At 34.9% G+C, this 13349-nt stretch overlaps 2 non-coding genes across 2 annotated transcripts; one reads left to right on the forward strand and one right to left on the reverse strand.

Annotated features, from left to right (window-relative positions):
- Nucleotides 1-7727: 7727 nt before the first annotated feature.
- Nucleotides 7728-7800, reverse strand: Trnay-aua. Its single transcript has one exon. It is a non-coding gene; the product is annotated as a tRNA-Tyr (tRNA).
- A 4170-nt stretch (nucleotides 7801-11970) lies between these two features.
- Nucleotides 11971-12043, forward strand: Trnav-aac. The gene has a single exon. It is a non-coding gene; the product is annotated as a tRNA-Val (tRNA).
- The last annotated feature ends 1306 nt before the right edge of the window (nucleotides 12044-13349 follow it).

Consider the following 13349-nt stretch of genomic DNA (forward strand, 5'->3'; position numbering starts at 1 on the left):
CCCTAACATTTGCTGACTGGGTTATTATTGTCTAAAGGGTCTCCATTTCTGAAATTGTCCGTGTCTACGTGAAAAATTGCTATTTTACGCCAAAATAAAACGCTGTTTAAACATCCCTAGTAATGGCTTATCATCAATTTCTCCTACAGTGTTTATGCAAACATAGCAATTTTGAAAGTTCAACGTAACTTTTTTAATAACGGATTCTTATTGAAGAGAACATTTTTAGCTTGATTGCTTATGTAAGGATTACTTTAACTGTCGCATAGTTCCAATATGTATCTTTTTCATTCTTTTTCTTCTTTTGTTCTTATTCTTTTTAAACCATTTAATTAAATTTATAGTATCCATAAATTTTTCCTTGGCAATAAAACTAAATTAATTTCTTATTTGCACCTTGTCTCTATAATAATATAGTTACCAAAAAAAACAACACATTATTTGAGGTTTTTTGAACGTTTTGAACCGTAAAGACAGTTTAAGCAGTTTTTTCTACAGATAAGCCGACGACGACCAACTTTAAGTGCCTAATCGAAAAGTATCCTTTGGGAAATGTCGAAGTCAAAAGCGTTAAGTCATGAAAGTTGAAAAATAATTAAAACTTTGTTCAATTATAAAATGCTTAAAACGGAAAAACGAAAGTGTAAAAACTTGTTCAATCTAAGAGAAGTTTATAATAAAAGTTGGTTATTATTTATCTCCCCTATATACGGATTATAAAGAAAATAAACCACTCAACAATTTTTCAACCGAAAAAAAAACATGAATTCTTTACCCAAGTAAGATACCATAGGTAAATCAATTTCAAAATATTTCGTAGAAATAAGTAATAGTTGAGACTACAATCGTCTTTTTAATAAAAAACATATTTACTTTGTGTACAATTTAAATTATGTATTTTATACATATATTTTACACGCGTATATTTTTATCTATCCAAAAGCTTTTTATGTTGTTTAATTTTAATATGAACGTGTTTTAGGATGGGTGTAGAAAACAAAATGTTTAAAAATAGGACATTACTGAGAAGTGCATATGCGTTGAAATTTTTCCAATTTGAATTCATACCATATTGTTTACACTCATTATTCCTTTTTTCCGCCATCGGCCATATACAGTACTTAAATCCCACTCGCACAATAATTTAATTACTTACAAGTTTACTACAAAAAAATAATGCGTCATAAAATTTATATACATATACGAATTATTTACAAATAAATAAACTGGTATGACACATATATACACAGAACAACAATCATAAGTGAGAAAAAAAACCGCTGTTTATTTTAAGAAATGGAACAGGGGATACAACGTTCGACTCGGTCGCCTAAGTACAATCTTTGTGTCAGGGCTCATGCTTACTCTTTCCCTATAAGGAGCCAAGGCATGAATTACCCTCTTAGATCAGATTTGACACATTTAGCAACGGGACACTGGGGCAGGCAAGGGGTTCATTAGGGTTAACACGATCCTTTCTTTTCGGTTAAGTCTCTCGGGGGAGCCATCGTGCAATTGTACTCTGAACCTTATGGCGCAATCAGAGATAAACCCCACCTTCCGATAAGGATGATCGGAGGAGAAGTTTTAGTTTAGCGCTGGCCTGCCGAGAGGTGACAACAACGAGGCATTTTTTTCTTATCTTTCTTCTTTCTTTCTACCAATACCGCCCAACATTGCAGTCTGGACTGCGTGAGCGAGTCATCCTTTACTTCCAACGCCACCCGATGTTGAAGCCGGGACTNCTCGTGCCATTGACTTTTTTTCATCTCAACTAAAAACCTTAATTAATTGTAATGTTTAATTGGTCAAGCGGACCACGAAATTAGTGAATTCTCAAACAATATTTATGTTAATTTTCGAGACTTCCAAGTGTTGCCTTATCTTTTTTCCTTCCTTTTTAATTTGTGTTCCTTTGAATTGTCAAAATATATTTGTATACTCGTATGTCTTTTTTTATATCCTTTTTTTGCACGTATTGTTCATTACACCCCTTCAATTTGGATTGATCGAAGAGTGCAAGGGGATTCATTAACCTGTCAAAATCAAACACGTAATAACTTGTAGAAAGCTTCTCGGATGGCCTGGCCCACCTACGCTGCCAAAGCTCTCGGACACACATATCCGAATTCCGGAGTTTTTCATGCAAAGATGAAGGAGTTCGATTCGTCGAAACGTAAAGATGAAACATTTTCTCATTTTATACCACTCTTTCAGCAAAGAAATGCAGTTTTGAAGATTTCTGTGTGAAATGACAGCATAAGAATGGAGAAAGATTATAGATGGAAATTGAATAGAGTGATGACCTCAGAGGTAACAAAACAAAGACTCAAGAACTTCTAAATATATACCTTTTGTTTAAATTAAAGTAAACTAAAGTAATTCAAATCATACAGGAGGGCTTAATGTCTAACCACCCGCGATGGGCTACTTTGATCCGAACTAAAAATCACTAACGAAAAAAAATCCTTAAAAAATTTAATTTACCAACTATTACAAAGATTTTACTTCAATGATATATTTGCGACATTCCAATCCCTAACCCTAACCTGACCCAACCCGTACCCAACACTATCCCTTATTGTTTCAGGCGTTTTTAAGATGTGAATTATAGTCAAATATTTCTTTTTTGTTTTGGTTTGTCTTTCCACGATTTTGACAAACAAAAAAGAAAAAGAACTAACTCTTACCTTATTTAACCTAACCTAAATATGCCTATTCTAACGCATTCCTAACCGTGTTTAACCTAACCTTTCCCTAACATAACCTCTAACCCTATCTGACTTAATCCGTTCCTAACACCATCCATTACGTTACCTAACATAATCCCTCTATAACCCTAATTCTACCTAATCTAATCTATTCCTAACACTACACCTAATCCTACCTGACCAAACTCGTCCTAACACTACTACCTGACCGATTTCCGTTTATTTAAACACTCCATTTTACCTAACCTAACACTTCCTAAAGCCTAACGTTAACTAACAAATTTCTAAATAACTAAAGTAAACGTTCTCCCAAAAAATTGAGTAGAGTATAATGACCTCAAAGGTAATAAAAAAATGAGTATTGAACTGATGAATCACTTTGCTGGGTTTGTATACTTTTCCTGGATAAGTATTTCTAGTATGTAAGTAATTTTTTCATTAATAGTATTTACTATCTACACTTGAATTGATAAATTTCATTATTTTTTAAAGGTAAAAGTATATAAATGTTTTACGTAAATGGAATTCCTATTTCCGGGACTTTAACCGTGCAATTATCTGTATATTCCTCATTGCGCAAGTGCATATTATAATTTCAATTAGTCATTTAAATTTTAATAATTAAAAATCAATTTTAAAAAACGAATATCAAAATCAACAAGTGACTAATTTTTTTTGAAAAACAAGTGTATTTGCAAAATCAAGGGATTTCCTAAGGCAACCCACCCCATTGACACAGCCCATGTTTACTCTCATGTGGGTTATTCGGTGTATTTTTCCAAAGTCCATGATTTAATGATTTTCCGTGAAGAAAAGAAATCCTAAGAGCGCAAATTCTGTTTAGCTCTCCTCGGAATAAAATCCAAAATAAGGCTTTCTTTTTTTTCTGTTTTCTTTTTTTATTATTTATTCTCTAGCAAAGCGCTCGAATAGATTAAAACCCGCAAGACAAATCAGTCGTGCAGGTTTAATTCACCGATGCGCCGTATTGGCCCGTTTATTTTTGACTCCAATACTTCAAAATATAAACAAAGGGCTTTTTTTCAATTTTAATTAAATAATCTTCTAACAATTCATTTCTTCTGTTGGTATTTTAATTGAACAAAAATAAATATTAGAAATATCAAAAATGCTGGCTTTTAAAATCAACTAAAAATCACCGATTGTAGTTTATAGTTTATATTTAACTAAAACCTTTGTACATCACCTTTTCTTCGGCATGATTTCTATACACAATACTTCAAAACATATTGATTTGGAACGGAAGGAATAATTATTGATATCGTGAGACTAAACAAAAATAGATGTTCTACAAAAATATTGTATACAAAAAATACTGAAACAAACATGCAAAATTAGATCTGTCGTTTTGCTTAGAGTAGTGTTCTAAATTTTAATAAGTACTGAGAATAAAAACTTAAAAACCAATCAAGTGTAACGTAAATTTTAACAAAACCAGCGTTTAGAAGTCTTACGCAGAGAGAATATAATTAGTCTATATGAGGGTATCAAAAATGACCAAAACACCTATTTACAACAAAACTCGCGCAAATCGTGTGCAGATTTTTTTAGGACAAAATCAGTATTTAGACCACCTGGACTAAAATGCAAGTTAAATTGTTTGAAATCAGACGGCATTTTGGTAACTTGGATGCTGGATAGACTGCGTTTCAGCATTAAACATAGGACTAATTTAATATCCACAATGGAAGATAAGGGCATTCATTTACATAACTTGTCGGATTTTATCGACAGAACTAATTATTACCTTCATATTTTCATTCATTCGTTATATAGTACATATTTACATTTTTTATTTCTCAATTAAAATTATTTTTGCATCTATCAAATGGCTCTAACTGCTACATTCAGATAAGTAATATATTATTTATTTTAGCATATTTAGTTGGTTTGTATAAAAATGTGTTGTTTATATAATATCGATTGTTTAGAATTATCTATAAAATCGAAGGGCATAAAGAATCCAACTGTCATGATACCAAATTTAACTTAAATTTGATTGGCAATCTGTAGATCTGTAGGTAATATTTATTTTAATGATTTGTAATTTCATGCACCAAAAAAAACTAATATTTGTTTTGCTTTGTGGAAGACATAAATAAATTGCAATGTGTGGTAATTAGTGACCGTTAATCGATAATTATTCAGAAATGTGGTCTGTTGTGATGTAGGTTTCAGAAAAACATTTTCTTTATCGTGCCAACGTTTCGAACTTTATTGAGATCATCTTCAAGGCCTGGAATTTACAAACATTGTTTACATTTAACAAATACATTTAGGATGTGGAAAAGTGAATTTATACAATGCAAAATATATTTTTCACTTTTCCACATCCTAAATGTATTTGTTAAATCTCCACTGAAAATGTTCAGCATGTTTTGTTTGTTTCTTGAAGTACCAATTGGGGTTAACATTATTTATTTAAAATTGCAAAATAAATGTGTGGTGGTTAGTGACCGTTAATCGATAATTATTCAGAAATCGTGAGATGCGGTCTGGTGTGATGTAGGCCTGAAGGTGATATTAATAAAGATCGAAACGTTGGCACGATAAAGAAAATGTTTTTCTGAAACCTATATCACACCAGACCGCATCTCACGATTTCTGAATAATTAATAAATTGCAATCTTGGCAAGTCTATTGTTGTTTTGTGTCTATGGCTAGATAACTGATGGAATAGTAATAAAACTTCGCTGGCCAATCTACATATTTAACAATTATTCAGTCCTTATGAACGAGAGAAAGTTATTATGGCTGTAGTGCAACGCAGAATATGAAAAAACGTCTAACGAAGAAAATGCTAAGTACAAATTCACAAATTTCGTGGTCCCCTTGACCCATTAATATGTCACAATTAATTAAGGTTTTTAGTTGAGATAAAAAATTCGATGGCACGAGCGGGATTCGAACCCACGATCATCGGCTAAATACGCCGCTGCTCCACTTGAGCTATCGTGACCTCGATCCACTCGGACACCAACTTCCCCTCTCAACCGCTCAAAAATTCAAAAGGTGGGGTTGAGATGGGAAGTTCGTGTCCGAATAGATCATAGTCACGATAGCTCAAGTGGTAGAGCAGCGGCGTATCTAGCCGAAGATCGTGGGTTCGAATCCCGCTCGTGCCATTGACTTTTTTTTCGCAACTAAAAAACTTAATTAATTGCTACGTACACATTTCGTTTTGTGAGGTGCTCAGAACGAATGCAACTTGAGGGATAAATCATGGCCTAACATAGTGATATTCCTGTTTGTGATCAATTATTATATTATTATTTCTTCAGTATTTTCTTTAATGAACACAAATGATGCCCACCACCTTTTCAAACATACAGTTATTTCAGGTTTGTACTAGAAGTTTGATTTTTCGAATTATTTGATTTATAAATCTGATATATAAACTTTGCCGATTCTAATTTGCACATCTTCAGTTGTCTTTTTATGCTTTAAAAAATATTAAATGTTATGTATAATTTTTTAGTACAAGTTCATATGTTACACTAGGTTACAAAAAATTAATGGGAACCAAAAGTTGTCATTATTGACAAGTTTAACGATCATTCCGCTCTTTTCTTCTGGTGCTTTCATCCATAATTGCAAAAAGTTATTCTTCTAGATATCCTGTCAAATTTTATTGTCTGAATTTAAATTCTATTTTATAATAAATCCTAAATCTCATATGTAGTACGTTACTCTTGAGTTTTCATGGGATTGCATCAAAAATAACCTTTCTTTGGGTACTAGGATATAAGCCGGGAAAAAACGGAGGCCAGTCCGACACCTATCCGCCCTGAATTAATTTATAAATTGATAGATCCATCGGATAATGGTTTAAGATTAAATGTTCGGTTCAGTGAGAATATATGGTAGGACGGAAGCGACTGGTTTCATCCAGGAAGAAACTAAAGCTAAAATTCACAGACTACTACTTAGAAGGCGTAGGCATGTCGATGACAGGATCCCAAACCTCAGATTTAATCAACAATTTCAAATTCAAATATGCCATAGAGTTCTCAGATAATACAGATGAAACCGAGCATTTCAGAAGCTGGTATCTGTTAAAATCAAATTATATACACCTTAGCAAAATGCCACTTTCTCTGCCACTCACTCTTTCAGATTGAATCAAATTCCCAAATGGCTGGACATTTAAAAAAAAAAACACACCAGTGAAGTTCGGAAATTGCATTACGGCCCGCTCCGACATTGGGAAATTGGGACAAAATCACCTTTGTTTGGGTTGCAAGATATACAGCGGAGAAGAGCAAATAAGAAGCCGAAAAATTGAGCAAGGGAAGTTCACTCGCATGCCAATCCTGAACTTTTTGCGGCATTTCAAATTTCTAGAAAGTTAGATCTGTATATTTACCTCAGTCAATTTATCTCTCTGTTTTCCAAAAGAGCACCAAACTAATATTAAAATTGTGCCAAATTAGGTTCATTGAAGATGTATCATTTTAAGATAATGCTTAGTCTGGCAAGTAGGTGAGTTTATAAAAGCGTTGCAAACAATTCTATACTGGCAGAATTTCATAAAGAATGGTTATTTTTCGCCGTGAATCGAACGGAGCCAGAAAAAACAGAAGATTTTCTTCTGTAACATCTGTAGTTTCTTAACGACGGACCGACACGAAAAACCACTTTCTAAACCGGAAGCATGTTGAATATTGTCAAGTTGGAGTCACGTTAAAAGCAAGTCTGATTGCCGTCTTCAGTTAATTTGATTTCTACACGTCTCTTAACGTCCAATTTGCAAAGCCACATTAGAACAGTTAATACAATTAGCGACAATAATCGTTATTTAATCGTACTCTAATTGACTGATTATCATTCAACTGCATTAGTAACGTCTTGGCTTGATTATATATTGTCATCAGTCCTTAGACTGTTTTCTTATTAAAAAAATTATAAGTGTAAGAATACTAAGGAAAAATAAAAGGATTAGTAAATAAAAATAGTTTCAATTAATTAAGGTTTTTATATGAGATAAAAAGTCAGTGTCACGAGCGGGATTCGAACCCACGATCTTCGGCTTTATACGCCGCTACTCTACCACTTGAGCTATCGTGAACTTCGATCCACTCGGTCACTAACTTCCCATCTCAACCCCACCTTTTAAATTTTCCATACTTTTTGCCATTTTTCAAATGTCGTGTAATCGGATTGGATTCTCGACGACAAATGAAATGGCCACGGAGAGCTTTAGTGAAGGCATACTTTATTTGAACTTATTAAATTCACTAGTTTTCGTGGTCCGCTTGACCAATTCATTTATTCCAATTAATTAAGGTTTTTAGTTGAGATAAAAAAGTCAGTGTCACGAGCGGGATTCGAACCCACGGGCCGCGACATTCGGCTAGATACGCCCGTGCTCTACCACTTGAACTATCGTGACCTCGATCCACTCGGACACTAGCTTCCCATCTCAACCCCACCTTTTGAATTTTCCATCCTTTTTGCCATTTTGCAAATGTCCTGTAATTATTTTGATACTCGGAGACAAATTAAATGTCCACGGAGAGCTTTACTAGTGAATTTAATCAGTTGAAATGAAGTATAACTTCACAAGAGTTCCCCGTGGCCATTTCATTTGTCGCCGAGAATCAAATAGATTACACGACATTTGCAAAATGGCAAAATGGAGGGAAAATTCAAAAGGTGTGGTTGAGATGGGAAGTTAGTGTCCGAGTGGATCAAAGTCACCATAGCTCAAGTGGTAGAGTAGAGGCGTATCTAGCCGAAGGTCGTGGGTTCGAATCCCGCTCCTGACACTGACTTTTTTATCTCAACTAAAAACCTTAATTAATTGAAATGTATTAATTGGTCAAGCGGACTAAGAAAACTAGTGAATTTAATAAAAATAGTGTTCATACAGCACTTTGGACAATATTACAATATAACAAATTTTCATTTGTACATGTGCACTACAATATACACAATAATTTTAGAATATAGGGAAAGTGACGTTTCACCATGGCTTCCTACTATTTACACTAATCATTTTTATATACAAATAGGTAAGTGAAATTCTTTAATAGTTTGTGGAAAAAAATTTGTGTTCAAAACATCCACAAGTAGAGGGATGAAGTCTATATAGAGAATTAAATAAATGCATATAAACAGTGTAGATGAGAAGTAACTAAATAATTAAATACATAAATAAGTATATAAATATTCTTATAACTCTGAATTTGATAACTATGAGAAGTTTATAAGTCAGGTACATTCTGTTTGATCCTCTTGTATTTCCAATTTACATTTGTTGGATATGCAGCTCTGGATCTTCAAATGGGATTTGAGGAAACACTCATACGCCTAATGAATTTGGAGACCTCATCGTATATTTCCTCCTCTAACCATTTCATGTTAGTTCGCTCGTGTAGGTCTGTCAATCTGTAATATCTGGGAGGGGCAGTGGCTAGAGGCAGCAATTTATTTTGAATCACCTGCAATTTATTAAGATTTGTTTTACAGGTAAAACTCTATGCTTGGCATGCATATATCTACATGAGTTTAGTAAATACTTTATAAATTAGTAGTTTATTGTGAGGGCTCATGCCAGCCTCCATTCTGAGCAATGGGAAAAGTGTTCGTATAGCCGCTTGCCTACCAGATTACTTGTGTGAGCACCAAAATTCAATTTGGTATCAAGAGTGATCTCTAGATACCTCACAGTTCTTAATCACGTAAACGACTTCCCCTCGAATATATTGTGGGAGAGCAGGGGCCTATGCTTAGTAGCATACAACTAGTTTTGGAAGAGTTAATTTTCAGCTTACATCTAGTATAGAACCGTCTTACCCTTTCCAGCTCCTTATTTAGTTTTTTTACCATCGCACTAATCCTCCAGGATGAACTGTTAAAGCGCGATTTGTCAGAGCACAAAGCTAGTCGGCAGCATTTGGGCGTAGGCAAAGCATTTAAAAAGATAGAAAAAAGTGTAGGTCCCAGAATCGAACCCTGAGGCAGTCCTGCTATAATGGCAAACGGGAAGAGAGAGAATTATGAAGGCTACTCGAAAAGACCTGAAGTGAAGGAAACTGTATACGACCTTGATAATTTTGGGTAGTTGTATGTAATCATTCTGTAAATTATACCATCATGCCATACTGTGTCAAAGACTTTCTACATGACAAGAAGGACCACTCCCCCATGTTTTTTTTGTTTTGTTTTTTTAAATTATTCTATGAAACTATTCACTGAACAATATTAAAATCTAAGGCAGAAGTTTTTTATTGTTTTGGCTTGGAATAATGGAAATTTGACGACATATGCGTTTGAAAATAAGCAGAAGAGTGGAAAATTACACCAAGATTTTAGGTAATTTGTTTTCAAAATCGAGAGATTCTGAACTGGGGATGAATGAGAGTCAGTTTCGGCGTACGGTGTCCATCGGGATACATTGGGCACGCTGTTAATCTTGAAGGTGGTCACAGTAAGAAAGCCGGAGTCCGCAGTGCCCTGTGATGGATGGAAACGAGAAGGCATTAGTGTTGGAGAAATGGAGACCAATAGCGAGTACCGCTGCTCTAATGGGCCGTCTACACGGATTACAATTCTCCCGATACGCCTTCCAGAACAATTTCATTTAGGTACATCACCAGTCGACACCAGCCGTCATCCTTCACGTTTAATCAACTGCCATTTCCAAGCCCGCTTCCCTACTAACACAATTTATACTGCCACTTGTGCTTCCCATTTACATCATTAAACGGTATTTAAGCTTGTTCGTACTTTCCGATGTTAATCGGGTGTTAACCGACTTCTTCCACGTGCATCAACTTGACGTGTTTTATATTAATTTAACCTTTTTTAGGCGCAAGTAACAAAAACGCATTTAGGAGAATAAAGTTTAGATTTAAAAATATCATGTTGAAGAAAACGTTAAATAATTATAACATATTCATAAAAAATATAACGTGAAATATTAAAATACGTAATATTCTGATTGTATTTGTTTTTTCATCTTCAGTCGTTTTGATAAGGTTTGGTCCAAAGATCTTTGTCCTTTTTAACTTGTTAACGAGTGAAAACGGTTCAAAGATCTCTTTTATTTAAAACACATGAAAATATCGACGGCAGAATATTAAAGCGAATTCCCATCAAAAAGCGTCGAGAAAAAACATTGTCGAGACACACGTTTATTTGAAGGAGGCAAAATCGTGCCAGGTCATTTCTGATGAAAAGGAATTCAATGTGGGCGATACGCCGATTTTTAATTGATTTAAGCAAGCAAAAAAAATTGTATCAACAAAATTGATATTATGAGTGTTGTTAATTGGAAATTATTTAGAGATCGTGAGGTGCAGTCTGGTGTAACGTAGGTTTTAAAAAACATTTTCTTTATCGTGCCAACGTTTCGATCTTTATTGAGATCATCTTCAGGGCGTGGGATTAATAAACATTGTTCAAATTTAACAAATTCATTTATACAATGCTAGAAATTTTAGACTCAATCAAAGTATTTGTGCTCTCTCAAAGTGGTTGTTTTCTGTGTAGATGTGTCAATATTGTGTGCCATTTCAATTAATTAAGGTTTTGGTTGAGATAAAAAGTCAGTGTCACAAGCGGGATTCGAACCATCGACCTTCGCCTTGATACGCCGCTACTCTTTGAGCTATCGTGACTTCAATCCACGCGGACACAAACTCTCCATCTCAACCTACCTTTCGAATTTTCCCTCCATTTTGCCATTTTTCAAGGGGTTGGTGTCCGAGTGGATCGAAGTCAGGTTAGCTCAGGTGATAGAGAAACGGCGTATTTAGCCGAAGGTCGTGGGTTCGAATCCGGTTTGTGATGCGGACTTTTTTCTCAACCCAAACTTAATTAATTCAAAAGAATTTATTTGGTCAAGCGGACCACGAAACCTAGTAAAATGTAATAAGCAAAATGAAGTATACTTCACCAAAACTTTCCGTGGCCATTTCGTTTGTCGCCCAGATTCAAATAGAATACACGACATTTGAAAAATGGCAAAAAGGAGGGAAAATTCAAAAGATGGGGTTGAGATCGAAAGTTAGTGTCCGAGTGGATCGAGGTCACGATAGCTCAAGTGGTAAAGCAGCAGCGTATCTAGCCGAAGTTCGTGGGTTTAAATCCCGCTCCTTACACTGACTTTTTTTATCTCAACTAAGAACCTTGTCAAGCGGACCACGAAAACTAGTATTTGAAAAATGGCAAAAAAGGTGGGAAAATTCAAAGGTGCGATTGAGATGGGAAGTTAGTGTCCAAGTAGATCGAGGTCACGATAGCTCAAGTGGTAGAGCAGCGGCATAACAAGCCGAAGGTCATGGGTTCGAATCCCTTTCGTGACACTGACTTTTTTATCTCAAATAAAAACCTTAATTAATTGAAAGATATTAATTGGTCAAGCGGACCACGAGCTGTAATGGATTTAATAATTAAACTGAAGTATATCTTCACTAATGTTCTACGTGGCCATCAGAATCAAATAGATTACGCGACGTTCGAAATATGGCAAAAAGATCATTTTCATATGCTATGTGTATTTGCATAATCTAAACAATAATTGTAAATCCTTGTAAAATGTAAGGCCCTGAAGATGATCAAAATAAAGATCGAAATGTTGTCAAAATATTTTTCTAAACCTACGTCACACCAGCCCGCATCTCACGATCCCCAAATAACTAAAAACAGTAAAAACCACACATTGTTTGTTAATATTATTACTATACTAAGAAACAACGAACCTTATTTGACAAAAGCTTTTGGGCAAGGATACAAAAGCAAATAACAAACTTATAGATTTATTAAAATTATACTCAATATAACTTATTAATTTTGAAATAAAAACTTTACCTTATAAACTACTGTGGAATAACATACTGATAACTTTTAACCTAACCATGTTCTCAGTCCATTACATCGCTTGGATTGGGACATCAAACGGCTTGGCAAGAGTTAAAGCTTACCTCTCTTTTCGTACAAAAAAAGTGGAAGAACTGTTGAGACAGGCTCATAAATTTAGAAAAGGCCAGGAAGATTTATTCGACACAGCCAACTGGGGATCGTCCCTGATGTTAAATTGATGGGAATCGGATGTGACAAGTATTTGTCTAAGAAGGGGATCAAGATGTTCAACAAACAGTGTTTGTTTCGACAAAATAAAAGCCACCTTCCACCGTCGGCAGTCAATGAAAACAAAACCTTGAGAAAATGATATTTTTCTATATGCATATTATATATTCCATATAAAACAGGAACCTATTAAAAAATAATAAGATAGAACAGTGAAAGGAATAAGACACGTAGTGAATAATAATTGACTCAATACAGCACCTTCTCGTAGAGCTCTTGTTAGAGGTAACATGAACTGGAACGTCTCGGAAAAATGGTGGTTGTTAACCGCGTACCCAGGTCAGAAGGAGGGTAACAAGAAGGCGGACGAGGCTGCTAAGGCCGGGATGTCTCAACCCCCGAACCTGACCACTTCGATCCGACCATCTAAAAAGTATTAAAAATCAAAATTAATAGACAGTGACAGTGCAGTAAGACGGGTCGGCAAAGAAGCTGTCACCTGTCAAAAGTCGATAGGTGAGGTCATCCTCACCCGGTTAAGGATAAGCCATGCGAGGATGACACACAGACACTTACTTTTGT

This window comes from Cimex lectularius, unplaced genomic scaffold (assembly GCF_000648675.2).
Source record: "Cimex lectularius strain Harlan isolate CLEC.00 unplaced genomic scaffold, Clec_2.1 scaffold196, whole genome shotgun sequence".
NCBI lineage: Eukaryota > Metazoa > Arthropoda > Insecta > Hemiptera > Cimicidae > Cimex > Cimex lectularius.